The following is a 14,508-nucleotide window of genomic DNA, read 5'->3' as shown; positions in this document are numbered from 1 at the left end:
TTTTGCTTATAAAACTAAAAGATATTTTTCTAAGCCAAAGGCAAAAACTTGGCATAATATTTCTCAGACAAAATTGATTCCAAGATGGCGTGTCTATTATTATGCAAAAGAAAAATGTAAAGAATCGGAAGCCTGACCTTTTGGTTCGTTAAAAAGTAATCACGGGAACCACCCACCAGTTGTAAGATTACCTTCTCGTTATTTTTAAGGTGAGAAAATGATGGATGGCTCGGCTTGAGTCGTTTGTTTTAAAAGTAGCTACTAAGTTTTTATAATGATCACCCCTTATTTGTTGGTAGTTTCTACTTAGTGAAGGTACTTAGGATGTTCTAATTAATCTTTCCATCATTTAAAAATATAACAGGCTTTGTTGTAGGTTTCAAAGTTTAAAATTTATATTCGTATAACACGCACAATATGCTTACGATTAAGTAGGTACCTACATCAATTTGTTAATCCGCGTTTATTTACGTAACGTATTTAGCTCACAACTTATACGTACATAAACTACTTGAAGCATCAATATTTACATAGACTGACTTTAAATCCCTAATAGTTAGTATTAGTAGTACTAGTTAAATCTTCAACTATTTGTATCTGAGCAATAAATAAAAGATTAGGTCACAACATGGTGGCAACGTGGTCACAACTTGGTCACAACAAAACAGTGTTCTATCAAAAGTTTGCACATTAAATACATATTAACAACATGTAACTGCTCTAGTATTGATAGTTTATACATTTATTGTAATTTAGTATTTTCACAATAATGTTCGTATTTATTTGAAGTTGTGGTTGTTCAAAATTTTAGCCTAAAGCATTGTTTTAATTGTATTGAACACGATTGCAATTAGTTTTGAAAATTTTCATTTCGTATTTTATAGCATAGATAATGTTTTTACCGAAACCAACAAACTATTATCAGGCCATTTTTGTTGAAAATCAATGTGATACCTATTCGGAGGCATTACCTACACATTTTTACTTTATGTGCATTTCATTCTACTCACTAATATTTCAAAAATATGTGGGTTATTGTAGATTTCCTCAAAGCAACAAGCAGTTTCACAAACTCTTATCAGTTAGAAAGTCCTATTCGCACTAGTACAACTAAGTTATGTGGAACTAAGTTAAAGTGTGGATAATAAAGGACCGGCCGAGTTTTCGCGGTAAAGTTAGTAACTTTCGACGCTAGGCACAAACTACTGTGAATTACAGCCTTAGTACTAAACGCCAAAAGCGAAGACAGAAGACTCACTATTTACAGTACTTTCACAATAGCTAATTTTCCGGTCGGTTTTTCGCACGGGCGTATATCGTTTCGCTGCAAAACATTATTGATTTCTCGTTTATAGGACCAGTGTATACTAGACATAACGTGACATTTGGCTTAATTTATTTTTAAATCAATTTTACGTGATAATAATGCAAGACTACATTTAAGACACAATATAAAGCATAGGCTACATGCTATTCAATTTAATCTGGGTATGGAAAGAAGATCTCCCGAGTCACGGGTAAAACCAAAAAGAACAGCTACATAGTTTTAATTAAATATATATATATATATCCGCATAAAACTAGATATTCTAAAAGTTGTCTGCTCAACGTCTTGAGTGAGTACTGTCATTTTTCTACAGAAATGTAGTGAGAAAAGTTTAAGGGCACCACCGAGCGAGATATTTCATTACGCAAGTGAAGTGGGATGTATTTCATTTAGTATTACGTTTAGATGTTTATCCTACATAGTCTAGTCTCAGGAGATGGCTCGAAGTTCCTTGAAGCAGTACGAGTAATAGGTATGAATAAAATAAAAAGTTCTGGATCTATTGCTTGTTTTTATTCTCTTACTTAAAATAAGCTATCGTATATTATTAACTAGCTTCCACTTGGGGAATCATCAGCGTCCCATATAAAAAGTGGCATTTTTTAAGTTTTAAGTATAGCCTCCTGATTCCATCCGGGACCTGAAGGAATTTTTTACCTTTTCATGAGTCGTTATTATACCAATCAAAACTTTTATATACTATGTAGTATAATAAGGAAGAAACATTTTTTTTATTTTTTTTTTTGTACCCAGAAGGCTCATTTAACATACATCTAACTACTGCACCGTTTTGAAAAATATTTCACCGTTGCTTGGAAAGCTACACTATACCCGAGTAACATAGGATATGTTTTTTCCGGGTACTTGAAGAAGTTCCCCGGAACGCGGCCGCTAGTCTCTGATGATAATAACTTATGTTTTATGTTAATTATCACACACAATACTATCTAATCAAATAATAAGTGTTTACGCTCTGGCTGAATTAACAACGGAACGGCTAATTAGCATTGCGGTTTTGCTAATAACACAACAGTAATTATGTAGTCCATTTGTAAGTATGGGTTTAGTTCATATCAATTCATTATGGTACGACTGCACACGTTCACAAAATACTAAGAACGTTACTTTAATAAAGAATAAAGATTAATGGTGGATTTCAATAACCTATCTATGGATTTACTTAAAAGATTGAATTTTACATTGTATAGGGCTTATGTTAAAATACTGCAGATGGGTAAGTCATTGAAAACCGCATTAAATCGTGTTAATAAAATATGTATTGAAGAACAATTTCGTAGTTCAATGTGAAATAATCATTTGACAGGGTATGTTTAAATCAGTTTTCTCAGAACAAGGCTTTAAAAATTACTCGTTAATCAACATATCAGCCTATTACCGCCCACTGCTAAACGCAGGTAGACAACCACTTAGTAAGTAGTAATTAAAGTGCTATTGACAAGAACAAACAATTATCAGTATATTCTAGAACAATCCTTGGAAGTTACAAACTGTTAATTTATAAGCACTCACAAACGATTGGGGTTAAGCCTTTGAACTTTATTTTAATCAAAATGTTCATTGTTTGTCTTAAGTAAAGCCCCAGTTATTAACCTATAGATACGAACAATTCACAATTGCTTTCTGAAAAACGGAAAGTTTCTGTTTTGTTTAGGCTTTTGAAGTTATATTAATCGAATATTGTGTAAGTTTAATAGGTCGACGTGTTTATAAATTATTGGAAAATTGTTAATGTTTGTGTACGTAAGATTAATTAAACTAAAATTATAAATACGTACGGCTAAATAACAGCCGCTCGGGGCGATCGTAAGGTTAAGCAACACTTGGCGCGGTCGCTCCGTGGATGGGTGATCATCATTGACATGCAAGCTACCCGATATTCGCAAACGCAAATTTAATTGTATTTCAGTATACATAACCAGTATTGTTACCACTTTTGTCGGTAACAAGTTTGCCCACAAACCCTTCCTAAGTTTGAACCCGGTGGTCCCCTTGTAAATGAATTGTAATGGGACGTTATGTTGCAGGTAACTGAAACTGTTTAAAACAAATATTTATTTATTAACTTAAATAATAATTAACTTATAAATTGAAGGATTAACATAATTAACTTACTAACGTTAATTTAGTACTTATGTGAAATTAATATGGCAATGTAAATCTGTTTGGTCATCAATGTTGTGTACAGTACGATAGCTGAACGCAGAAAGAGGAATAGATTCAAATGTAGTATGATTATAGAAAGAAACACTTTTACTACACAAACATCAGATTTTTGTTCAAACAAACTGTAAGAATACCGAAAACATCAACTATCACACATCACATTCAATTTGTATAGCCCACAATTCAAAGACTGAAAGGCCCACCTTTTTTCGAGACGACACGGAAGCTCCTAGCTCCACAACTACATAATTAAAGTTCCTCAGTAAATCCGTACATAAATCACGTTTGATCTAAGGACGCCGTCTGGCACCGTAATATAAGTTGTTCTTCTGATGAAGGAGAAATATTCATACATATTATATTAGGAGAGGTCGGGAAAGTACTCGTTCCGGGAAATGACAAGTCTTTTGGTTGCTGTGGCTTTGCTTTATTCTCTTGATAATAAATGCACGTGGATAATGTGGAATTATAAGTTTCTTCAGTTCTGTCACCTAGTATAGTGGTTAACAAAGTGGATGGTTTTACTTTATTTGTACCCTTGTGCATGGTTTTTAAGCGCATATTCAATTTTACCATCTTACTTACATGCACCTACGTGTGTACATGTATGTATAGTTGTATACACATGTTTATGGCAAATAAATAGTTCTATTCTATTCTATTCCTTGAGGCTCCGAAACTACTGAAAAAGATTTCAAAAATTCTTTCACTACTGGAAAGCTAGCTAAAGACAATAGTGATGTCGGATTGTAATACAGGCTATATTTTAACGGGATAAAGGAATTAGTTTCCACGGAACTTGAATGAAACTGTTATACATATAGCTATGCATAAATAGTATGTGGGAAGTTGGAATGTTGGGGTCCAAAGACACAAAAAATACACAGAACAAGTTTTTGGGTCCACACAAACTTTTTCGGAGTTAATAAGGAAATTGACAGTTGTTTGTTTTCCTTGTTTTGATGGATTTTTGAGTAGTAACCATGGAGGATGGAAGGATAGGTAGGGACATTAAGTTAATTACTTTTATTATGGTCCTGAATGAAAATATTTGGAGCTAAAGAATAAAGGATTTCGGATTAAGACTAAAAGGAAGGACTGAAAAAAAATAAGCAGACGTAAATAACTCGTAGCTTCGAGAAAATATAGAATAGATACCATTTGCAATTTTACGAAAATATCGTAGGTATTGAAAGCGGTTTAGCCCGCTTATCGAGGGGACTAAAACTAGCCTATATGTATATTATTCTGATACAAATATTACCGTCAAGTTCCATCAAAATCCATTTGGAGGTTTTTGCGTGAAATAGGAACAAACATCTCGTTTGTAATATTGTAGAATAGTTTTATACTTATTTCCTTCTCATGTCTAAATCCGTAAGCTAACTAATCACGTAATAATCATCTCTATTACTCATGAGATACGGTTGATTTACAACCAAACATACTGCGTCAACTTAGGCCATTATTATTGAAGATAAGATGGGTAAAGCCATAGAACCCATCTTGTGGTAAATTAACCAGATATGGGACACCTTGGGTCTGATTTAGTATTGGAAATTATAATTTAAATTATTGATGATCAATACAAGGTCACCTGGCAGTGCCGAAACATTAGGTATTTGTACTGTTTTGATTTACAAGACGGGATAAACGTAAAAGAAGAAGACTGTTTTGATTTGGAAATCCAATTCTACTTACATTTACTAATACTACCTAAAAGCTGAAGAGTTTGTTTGCTGCCTTTAACTCACTATCCTCGTGAACTACTGGTCCATTAAAAAAAACATTATGTACTAGATCGCCCATTTATCGAGTACCTAGGGTATGGATTACTTTTAATCCGGATTCGCAAAAATTGTTTTCATGGTATACTGGTGAAACTGCTGGCGGAAGTTAGCAACTAAATAAGTTTATACTCATAACAATATTAAAACATTCGACACACATTTAAATTAACAATTCAATTCTATAGCATTGTTATTCCCGTATCAAAAGACAAACAGTGTTTTAGTGCGAACGAGCGACTGCGGAACAAAAGATCCATGGAGTTGCCTCGTCAAAGGAAGACGGTTCTATTCAACATACCTAGAGTGAACAATACATGACGGTGTGAGTGACTTTCAAATCATTTTTAGAGTACCGGGCAACTGGCCTTGGTTTTGTAAGCGATTTGATTAAAATGTTTGTTGGACGAAACTAGTATTGGGACAATGAATTTGGAATCCACATAATAAATGTCGAGAATGTTGTGAGCTAAGTCAAGATAATTTTAAATTTATTATTATTACAATTTTATGAAGGCCCAAAAACACAGAAAACATTTCTTAAAAACTGTTTGCTTTGAAAATTTGTTTGTTTGTTTGTTTAAAAAAAATGTTTATGTTGGTGATGAACTTGGGCCTTAGTATATAAACTAGCCAAGAAGTTCTATACATTCAGTTCAGAATTTCAAAACTATAAGACCACCTTAGGAACTGCAATCTTTTGCACATAAAAACAAAATTGATTCCACGTCCCTTCCAAACAAAATCCACGCTCCACAAATCATAACCTCAGCCAACGCATTTGAAATTCAACTAGCAACTACCACTAATTGCGTTACAAGTACAAACAATGCTTTCGATTGGCGAGTAAATACTGAATCTGAATTGTGATCATGATTGCAGCCTGATGCGATGAACGGGCTATTTAGCGAATTATGATAGACCACGGAGAAATAACTAGCGAAGGTGCCATAACTGAAAATCTCCTAAGAAAGTAGCGCGCCAAAATGCAGGTGTGCGGGCGACGAGGAACGTTACTGTTTATCGCCCTTCTTTGGACCATTTTTTGTCAAAAATCGTTGAAAGATTTCTCAAATAATCATAACGTCTCGTTAGTTCACTCGTAGCTGATCGTTTGGACATGCTCATTGTAAGTTTCTGACCTATGTATAAGAAGGCGCCTGACATTACGGCATCTCCAGTCATCTTGCCTTACTCCGTGTGATAGACCAATGTATTGTTAGGCTGAAGTACACCAACAATGTTAACTTTAGTTTTCTAAAAACACTGTTTACTATGAAATTTCACGTTCAATTTTAATGTAAACAATCCTTCTAAGGAAATCGTTTATGTTGTCAGTGCACATAGGCCTTAGTAGGCATAGCTGAACAACTGTGATTCGGCTTCAATAAAACTGATTTTGTATGTCAGCAAAGACCTATAAAAAAGAACTATGAAATACAGTGCTCGTCAAATTACTTTGTTGCTCCGGAGTTAGACATTTGATTCGTTGCAGTGCTGTTCTGTTTTTGATTAGTTTGAACATTTTGACTGTCGTGAAAACACTAGTTGCCAACTTCTGTACGGAAAAACTAACACAGACTAAAAATTTCGATGCAAACGTTCGATTCGCTGTTTTCATTTACAAAGATAATGCCCTTTTGAAATGAAAGACCTGAAATCGGATGTAACATTAAATATGAAACAGCAGTGACTTTTATTAGGACTTCGACATGAGCCTTTTTGCTAAAAATAAAACAAAAAAGGAAAGAGCGAAAACAACACTAACTTGATATCTTTGTAAATTCAAACCGAGGCCCTAGTCATAAAAGCAACTAGTCAGTTATTCTCAAAGCGTAAGAGCAGGTGTACTGTAGACTAAATAATCGGCCGACAGTTGACGAGAAGATCCCATTTTTTTTTCATTTAGTCAAAAAGTATTAATACCCGATATTATGTACCTAATGTGCGTACTACCATTCATCTTCATACCGATTTATGAGCCCAAGCCAACTATCGGCCGACTAAAAGTGTGCAGTGTGCTCTTACTTATAAAGGCAAGTAGTCAGTTATTCTCAAAGCGTAAAGTAATAAAAACTATGACGTCATCGTGTGAGCCGCGCTTTGTTCCATCAGGGAAGAAAATCACGAACTTCTGAGAGCTGCCTGTCTGAATCTATTCAGAAACTTGATATACCTATCCAGCTAGTTCTTATCGTACTGAAGTTATGTAATACTGTGGATTCTGCAAGTAGTTTATGATTTCTTGGTTCCTATTTCTATTAATTGAGTGTGTTATCAGAACGTGTATTTTTGTTTGTACGTTTTTCTACATTGATACTAAATTATTCTTCATTTTTGCACTTACAAAGAATACAATTTTATTGAGATCTGCATCTGGGCTAAAAAAGTTTTAGTGGATTTGAGCGTCAGAACGGTTTTTGATAACATTTAAGTAACTTGTAATAACTTATTTCCAGTTTTTTTTTTGCGTGATGAATTGTGCATCTCGATGCCACAAAATCAGAACTGATACTCAAATACATCCATTCGTATCAACGTTACACCCTGACTGCAGTTATTCATGCACTTAAAAGCCGATTGACACCCTCGTAAACCTCGCTTAGCTCACAGAAACATGAGGCTAAGGCAATGTTGTGCCTCGGTATTTATAAGGCTTAGACTACACCAAAGCAGAGCGAAACGGAGGCATTTTAAAACCACCAATAGAAATTCTCCGCTTGAAGGCGAATATTACACAGAGGGCGGAGAAAAAAAAACAATTGAATAACGAAATTCTACAGGCTATTTAAATCTTTGCTGAGCTTTGTTCTTCTCCATTTTAGTGAAGTCTAAGCCTAAGTGACGTCCGACCCCTTGGCTGTACGTTCGTAATATCTGAGCCTCTAATGTTAGCCTTTAGACGTCTTGTGGCGAATAACCTTAGCTAGAAGCCGGATAGGGTTTAGATTAGAGTGAGCGTATTTTAGATGTTAGAGCCTGCAACGTGTGTTTCAAATTACGTTCGTGTGTTGTGAACAATAGGGTAAACTTTAATATAATGTGTAGTGTTTACATGTACTTGTATTTAAATTAATTATACCTACATACTCATAAGGTTCAATTACCTATGTTAAGTAAGAATTCTATAAGTATGCTGTTTGTTGTGCCTAAAGAAGACAAAAACTTTAAACATTTTTCCGAATAAAAAAATGGTTATTCCTCATCAAATCTAAGTCAAAAGTTGCACTCAAAACTCGACGAGTTAATTATTATTTGAGCCGATTTTTGTATATAAACAGTAGCATTCTCCTGTCCAATACTCAGATAATAATATAATCTGTCGGTCGCATTTATGAGTCCCACGGGAAATTAATAGGTAGCAAGGTCACGGGGCTAAGGTTGATGCCCCGTAGAGAATGTTGGAAAGTTATAAAAAGGAAACTAAAGTTGTTTTATAGGTACTAACAGCTGTAGTAAATAAAGTGTGGACACGCTATGCATTGAGGTGCCGCACCGAGGACATTTCACTGTAGGTATTCCGCGGACACGAGCGGTCATCATCATCATCATCATCTCAGCTATAGGACGTCCACTGCTGAACATGGGCCTCCCCCTTAGATCTCCACAGATACCTGTTGGAGGCGACTTGCACCCAGCGTCTTCCGGCGACCTTTATAAGGTCGTCTGTCCACCCGGTGTGACACGAGCGACGCAGTGCTGTAACCTGGGTATATCGATGTCAGTAAACTTACCAGACTATTGTCTAGAAGATGTTTTTGTATGAGATCTTATCCTATGCGGATGAGTTCTATAGTGCCTGAAAATTTTACCGGTGAGGCGCCACAACGCATTCTGTGACAAACAAACTTCAGCTTTAGAATTCTTACTAACATTGTAAATGCGAAAGTCTGCGTTTTTTTTTTAAATACGGAGCTTGTTTCAAATTATAAATATATAAAGGCTTTAAAACCGTCAGTAATAACTGGTATTAGTAGACCTAAACTTTCATATAAGTTGAGGAAAGTAATGTTTTCAATATACCTAGTATGATATGATGTACTTGCTTACAAATATTTGCATAGCACACCTGCAGTAACACCTGCCCAACTTAATAAAACTTGCTGAGGAAACTTATTGAGCATATCCAGTTATATCCAGTTACAAGTTCCAAAGCTTAAACTATATCGAAATGTTTGCTCGACTGTTATATCCAAATAGTTGTGGATGCAACAATTCTGTAAGTTTGTTATGATATAACGTACGCCTATGTTTTGTTTGGGAGACACGGTTGATGGCAGATTACTGAGGTATAAGTGGTACTTACGTCCTTGTAATTCTAAAATTATAAATGCGTGAGTTATATTGGATGTATATTCGTTACTCTTTCATAGAAAAACTAGAGGATTGATTTCATGAAACTTTTAAGAACGAGCCCAACTAATAGCCTACACACTGGTTTTCCTAAAAATACAGGGAAACTAATCTGTCGTTTATGAAAGCAAAACCATATTTATTTATTTGTACCAGTATGTAACTACGTAAAATGATTCATTAAACGTAATTTTATTCAGCTACAACTGAGCATATTACACAAACTTACGCATTCAATTTTCAAAAAGGGTTCTCGAAATAATTGAACATTAAAATTAAAGGATGATCTTATAAAGCTTCGTTAACACATTAGCAATGCTAGAAACAAACACGTAACAATTTATCCGAACCCATGTCATGTATAAATCGAGCCATCAGTCGATAGATCCCTCTTTGTATGGGAAGCTTAAACCATAATACCACAAAAACTTTTAAACGTCAGTATATGCCTTGTCTAAAAAAATGTCAAATTATGACGTTGACATATGGTTTATTTTGCAGCCAAAATTTTATTAGACACGTGTAAAACAGGGTTTAAAGTTTTTGTAGTAAGGTAAGTTAAACACTTTAACTTAGGGAAGTTAAAGTGTCGTTTAAGGGAAATGGGATTGTGATGCTCTATTGTGATAAGCTATATTATATACTATAATGGTCTGGTTCACTATGTATGTAGGTATGTATTACAACTATTGTATTGTTATTGTGGGTATGTTCCGTTTGTAAACAAATGAGGTTTGTACTCAATTCAAAAAGTAAATCTTCGTATGATTGTAACACTGTTGTGATCTTCTTAGTAAAGCTTTAATTTATACTATCGGTTCCCTGATTTCACCCAAGGCCAGGGAGAACCAAAGGCTTATGTTCTTTCTCAGGATTATGTACTATGTACCGATTTTGATCAGGTCAGTAGTAGGTATTAAAGTGAAAGCCCGACGGACTGACAGAGCTAATTTTGAATTTATGATTAGAATTTAATTAACTTGAGTATTTTATAATCTATTAATATAATAGCCAGTAAATTTTTAAGCCCCTATTTCATTGCTATTGTTGAAGAGGACCTAGCTAAAGCGTTGCTTTTACTATCTCAAATTCAAGAGGGTCCATAAACATGGAAGGAACGCTTTATTTATCTTTTGAGTATGCTGAAACCAAGGACCTACTGAGCTATAAAACTTTTATTATCCATTCTAGAACCATCTGTTTAATCATAGATAAGCTCTTCCAGGGTTTTATACTCAATTCAATAATCCGAAAAATATTATTTTATTTTTACTACCTGAGTAAGGAAATACATAAAATATTTTTTCGGCCATAAAAATGTTATGTCAATGATAGCCATAAAAGTTGACGATAGTTTAACTCTGACCTTGGCCTTGAAAATTCAAAATTTGAGATGCTGGTTATTTAATCCTTAAGAAAGATAAATCATTTGTGGTCCTTCGTACAAAATACATTTGCATTTTCTTTTGTTATTAATCATATTTAACATTAATCAAAGCATTGTTTAATATTTATCTGCAAATATTTCTTATGCGTGTGGCTATTTGCATACAATTTATCAAACCAAACACAAACGGGCCGCTATTTTAACAAGAAAGCCCGAAAGCAGTTGAGGTAAAACAATATTATGACTCCAAAGACTTGTTGCTTTCAATCATTCGTAGAGTTTAAGTGCATTCAACTCCAGTAGGCACTTTTTTAAAGATATAAATTCAGGTAGTACTTTTCTCACAAGTACCTACACATTAACACCTACACATGCATACAAAAATAATACATTAATTAGGTACTTCTTAAGTTATTTGTATTACCATTACATTATTATATTTGTAGCACTACTATTATTTTTCACTCCATTTTTCCCTAAGCTGAGTTTTAAATAAAAAGTCATATAAGTGCTTACTAAACAAAAGTATAAAAACACCTAACATCAATGAATGATATACCAAAAAGTGTAATAATTGTATCGTAACGTAAAAAATCCCGTAACTAGTTTATTTTCTCAAGCATTACATAAAGCCTTTTACGACAAGAAAACTTGTTACTAAATTACGACTCAGTTTTGTTTTTATCTTTGCTCGCCTATAAATAAATCTTGTGAAAGTAGAAAGTTATATATTTGTACAAGTTCTTAGTTCTTATCATGTCATGTATTCGTGGTTTTGTTTTGACTTTAATAAATATTCAGTAGAAGTGTAGATGTTTAATTTTACTTTAGTTTAATTTGTAATATAAAAATTTTAACAATTAGCTGAACAATAAGACCAGACCGCTTTGTTAATAGGTTGGTACATTACAGAAACATATTTAAGTTCTTATTTATATCCAAAAGTTACAGAGGTAGCTTTCACCTACATTTTCTGAACTTGTGAACTTGTAGGAAAGTAAACTTCTGTTCAAATGACAAGATTTTTAAAACCAAAAAAATTTGTAAAATTGAATAAGTAAAATGAAAAAACAAAAACAAGAAAATATCTAAAAGCAATAAATTACACAAAACAAAACTGTTTACTTTGCTTGACCGCCTAAAAAGTAGGTAACTGTAATAAATTTTGAAGTTGTTGTTTTCAACCAATCCAATGAGACTCAATAGGAGGGTGATATATTAATCCTCTTTTGTTTTCACTTTAAGAAATGTAGGTACTTTTGTAATAAATAAATAAAATATCCATCATGTAATTCAGCCTAAAAGTCATAGTAAACCTATATATTTTTCAGTCTATTTTTCCAATCAGTCTGGTTTTTGCAAAATCTTCATCATCATCTCCCGAGAATTTTCCAACTATGTTACCAGTCGGGGTCGGCTACCAGTCTAACCGGATGCAGCTGAGTACCAGTGCTTTACAAGGATCTGGCTATCTAACCTTCTCAACCCAGTTACCCGGGCAACTCAATACCCCTGCGTTAGACTGGTGTCAGAGTGACTGGTTTTGCAAAATAATAATATTCATATATGTATGTTTATAATATGTTTAAGTTACAGGTATACAAATTATGTTAAAAAAAGCTTCGATAAAAATTGGCCCAGTTTTTCGTGATCTATCTAAATAAATATACAATACGTGTTTGACAGAGAATAATAGGGCGCTACGGAATCAATAAACAAACAACAAAGCCTTTTCTGTGAGAAATACTGGGATATTAGCTTTCTGGCAAGGCTATTTTTATAGAAGTAGAGCCTTGACTTAATGATGGACAGTTTGAAAGCAAATTACTGTGAGTAAATTACTTAGGTTCCTTTTAGAAATTGAATGTTAATACAAAAGTAGGTATTAGTAGCTTAACAGTTACCAAAACTCGATCAGTCGGCCTCATTGTGGATATTATGACCAATAGATGCATTGAAACCTATGAAGTCAGCAAGCCATCTCCGAGTTTTAAAAAGATAATTTACTGTTGATACAAAGGTGATCAAATGAAAGAAGTGCCTTCTGAAACGTGAAACCATGTGATCGATCGATTAACCTGTGCCACTATTACTTAATACTTAGCAACTTTATCACAAAATATGTAGTCAAAATATACGGTAAAAATAATATACCACATTAGTATTGGGACCATTGTCATCCATTCTGATTTACAAAAGGAATGTCGATATTGAAACAAAATATTGCACACAAAGATGGATGGACAACGTGATGGAGTATTGGGTTTCGTTAATCCACTTACGTAATATGAATACTAGTTTTTCGTCTTTTTATTTGCAGAATTTGGAAGTATTATAATATATTATAAGCATTTATATTATGTGCCGTAGGTATCTTACAAAATATACCTAACGTTCGCATAAAAAGACCAAAGAATCTAGAAAGGATCAAAACTCGATATTAAACAAGATCGTTAGAATAACAAGATATGTTCTACTAGCTATCAAAAGAGGCCGTTAGTAAAATATTCCAGCCAATTCTATCAGACCAAATGGTACTAAATATATCCATGATATTAAATAAAAATATCGCTTTTCAAAGGGCCACCGCATACTCGCGATTTTCGCCGAAGCTAATAGAATAAAGTAGTGCGCTATTTTCAGTTGAAACTGAATGATTAATTCAGTAGGTCACCAAGACATGCAGGTTGAGGTAACTCACTGAATATTTGAACAAAGAACACAGACTATGGTTTGGTTTTAAAATTGAATGAGAATCGTAATTGAAGACAAACTCCTTGCACGAATTAGAGCACAAAGGAGTTTCGTTAACATAATTATATTGGTCTTTTCTTTTTAGATTTATTAATGGCTGAAAATTTCAGTGTCGTTATCTTATATACTCAATATTTTTAACATACCAATTTTTTTTTTGGTTGGCGTACATTTCACTACTTAATTGTAATTGTATGTAAGTAGTGAAATGTACGCCAACACTAAAACCGATTGCATTGCCTGGTACATTGATCTCTGTTTTTCTATCAAGTGAACTATGATAAAGAAGACATGAGATTTTATATTCATTTTATATCTATACCGAGCTATGAAACTAAATGAGATGGGCACTTTCGAGATGAAAAAGGATGCTTTAAAAAAATATTAGATACACACTCGTCGCGTGACTAAAAACCATCTCCTAGACTGAATTTCACGCCTTTGCTTTGATAGTTTATTGGTAGTTTTGTGCATATAGGTACAGAATGAATTCTTTGAGAAACTTGTAACCAATATTTGTAGAATAATAAAAAATACAAAGTGAAATAAAAAAGATATCCTTTTATCAAAATTATGAATTAAATACGAAGTAATTTTGTGGCCTCGTGATCCCTCATTTTCCGCTAAGATCCAACACGTAGAGACCCTTTGTTAGAAGAATTTCATCTAAAGGTAATGGATCGAGTCTATTGTCGATTCCCTTTCAACACGTCTCT

Source organism: Helicoverpa armigera, chromosome 7 (assembly GCF_030705265.1).
Source record: "Helicoverpa armigera isolate CAAS_96S chromosome 7, ASM3070526v1, whole genome shotgun sequence".
In the NCBI taxonomy this organism is placed as follows: domain Eukaryota; kingdom Metazoa; phylum Arthropoda; class Insecta; order Lepidoptera; family Noctuidae; genus Helicoverpa; species Helicoverpa armigera.
Note: the sequence above shows the minus strand (reverse complement) of the source record.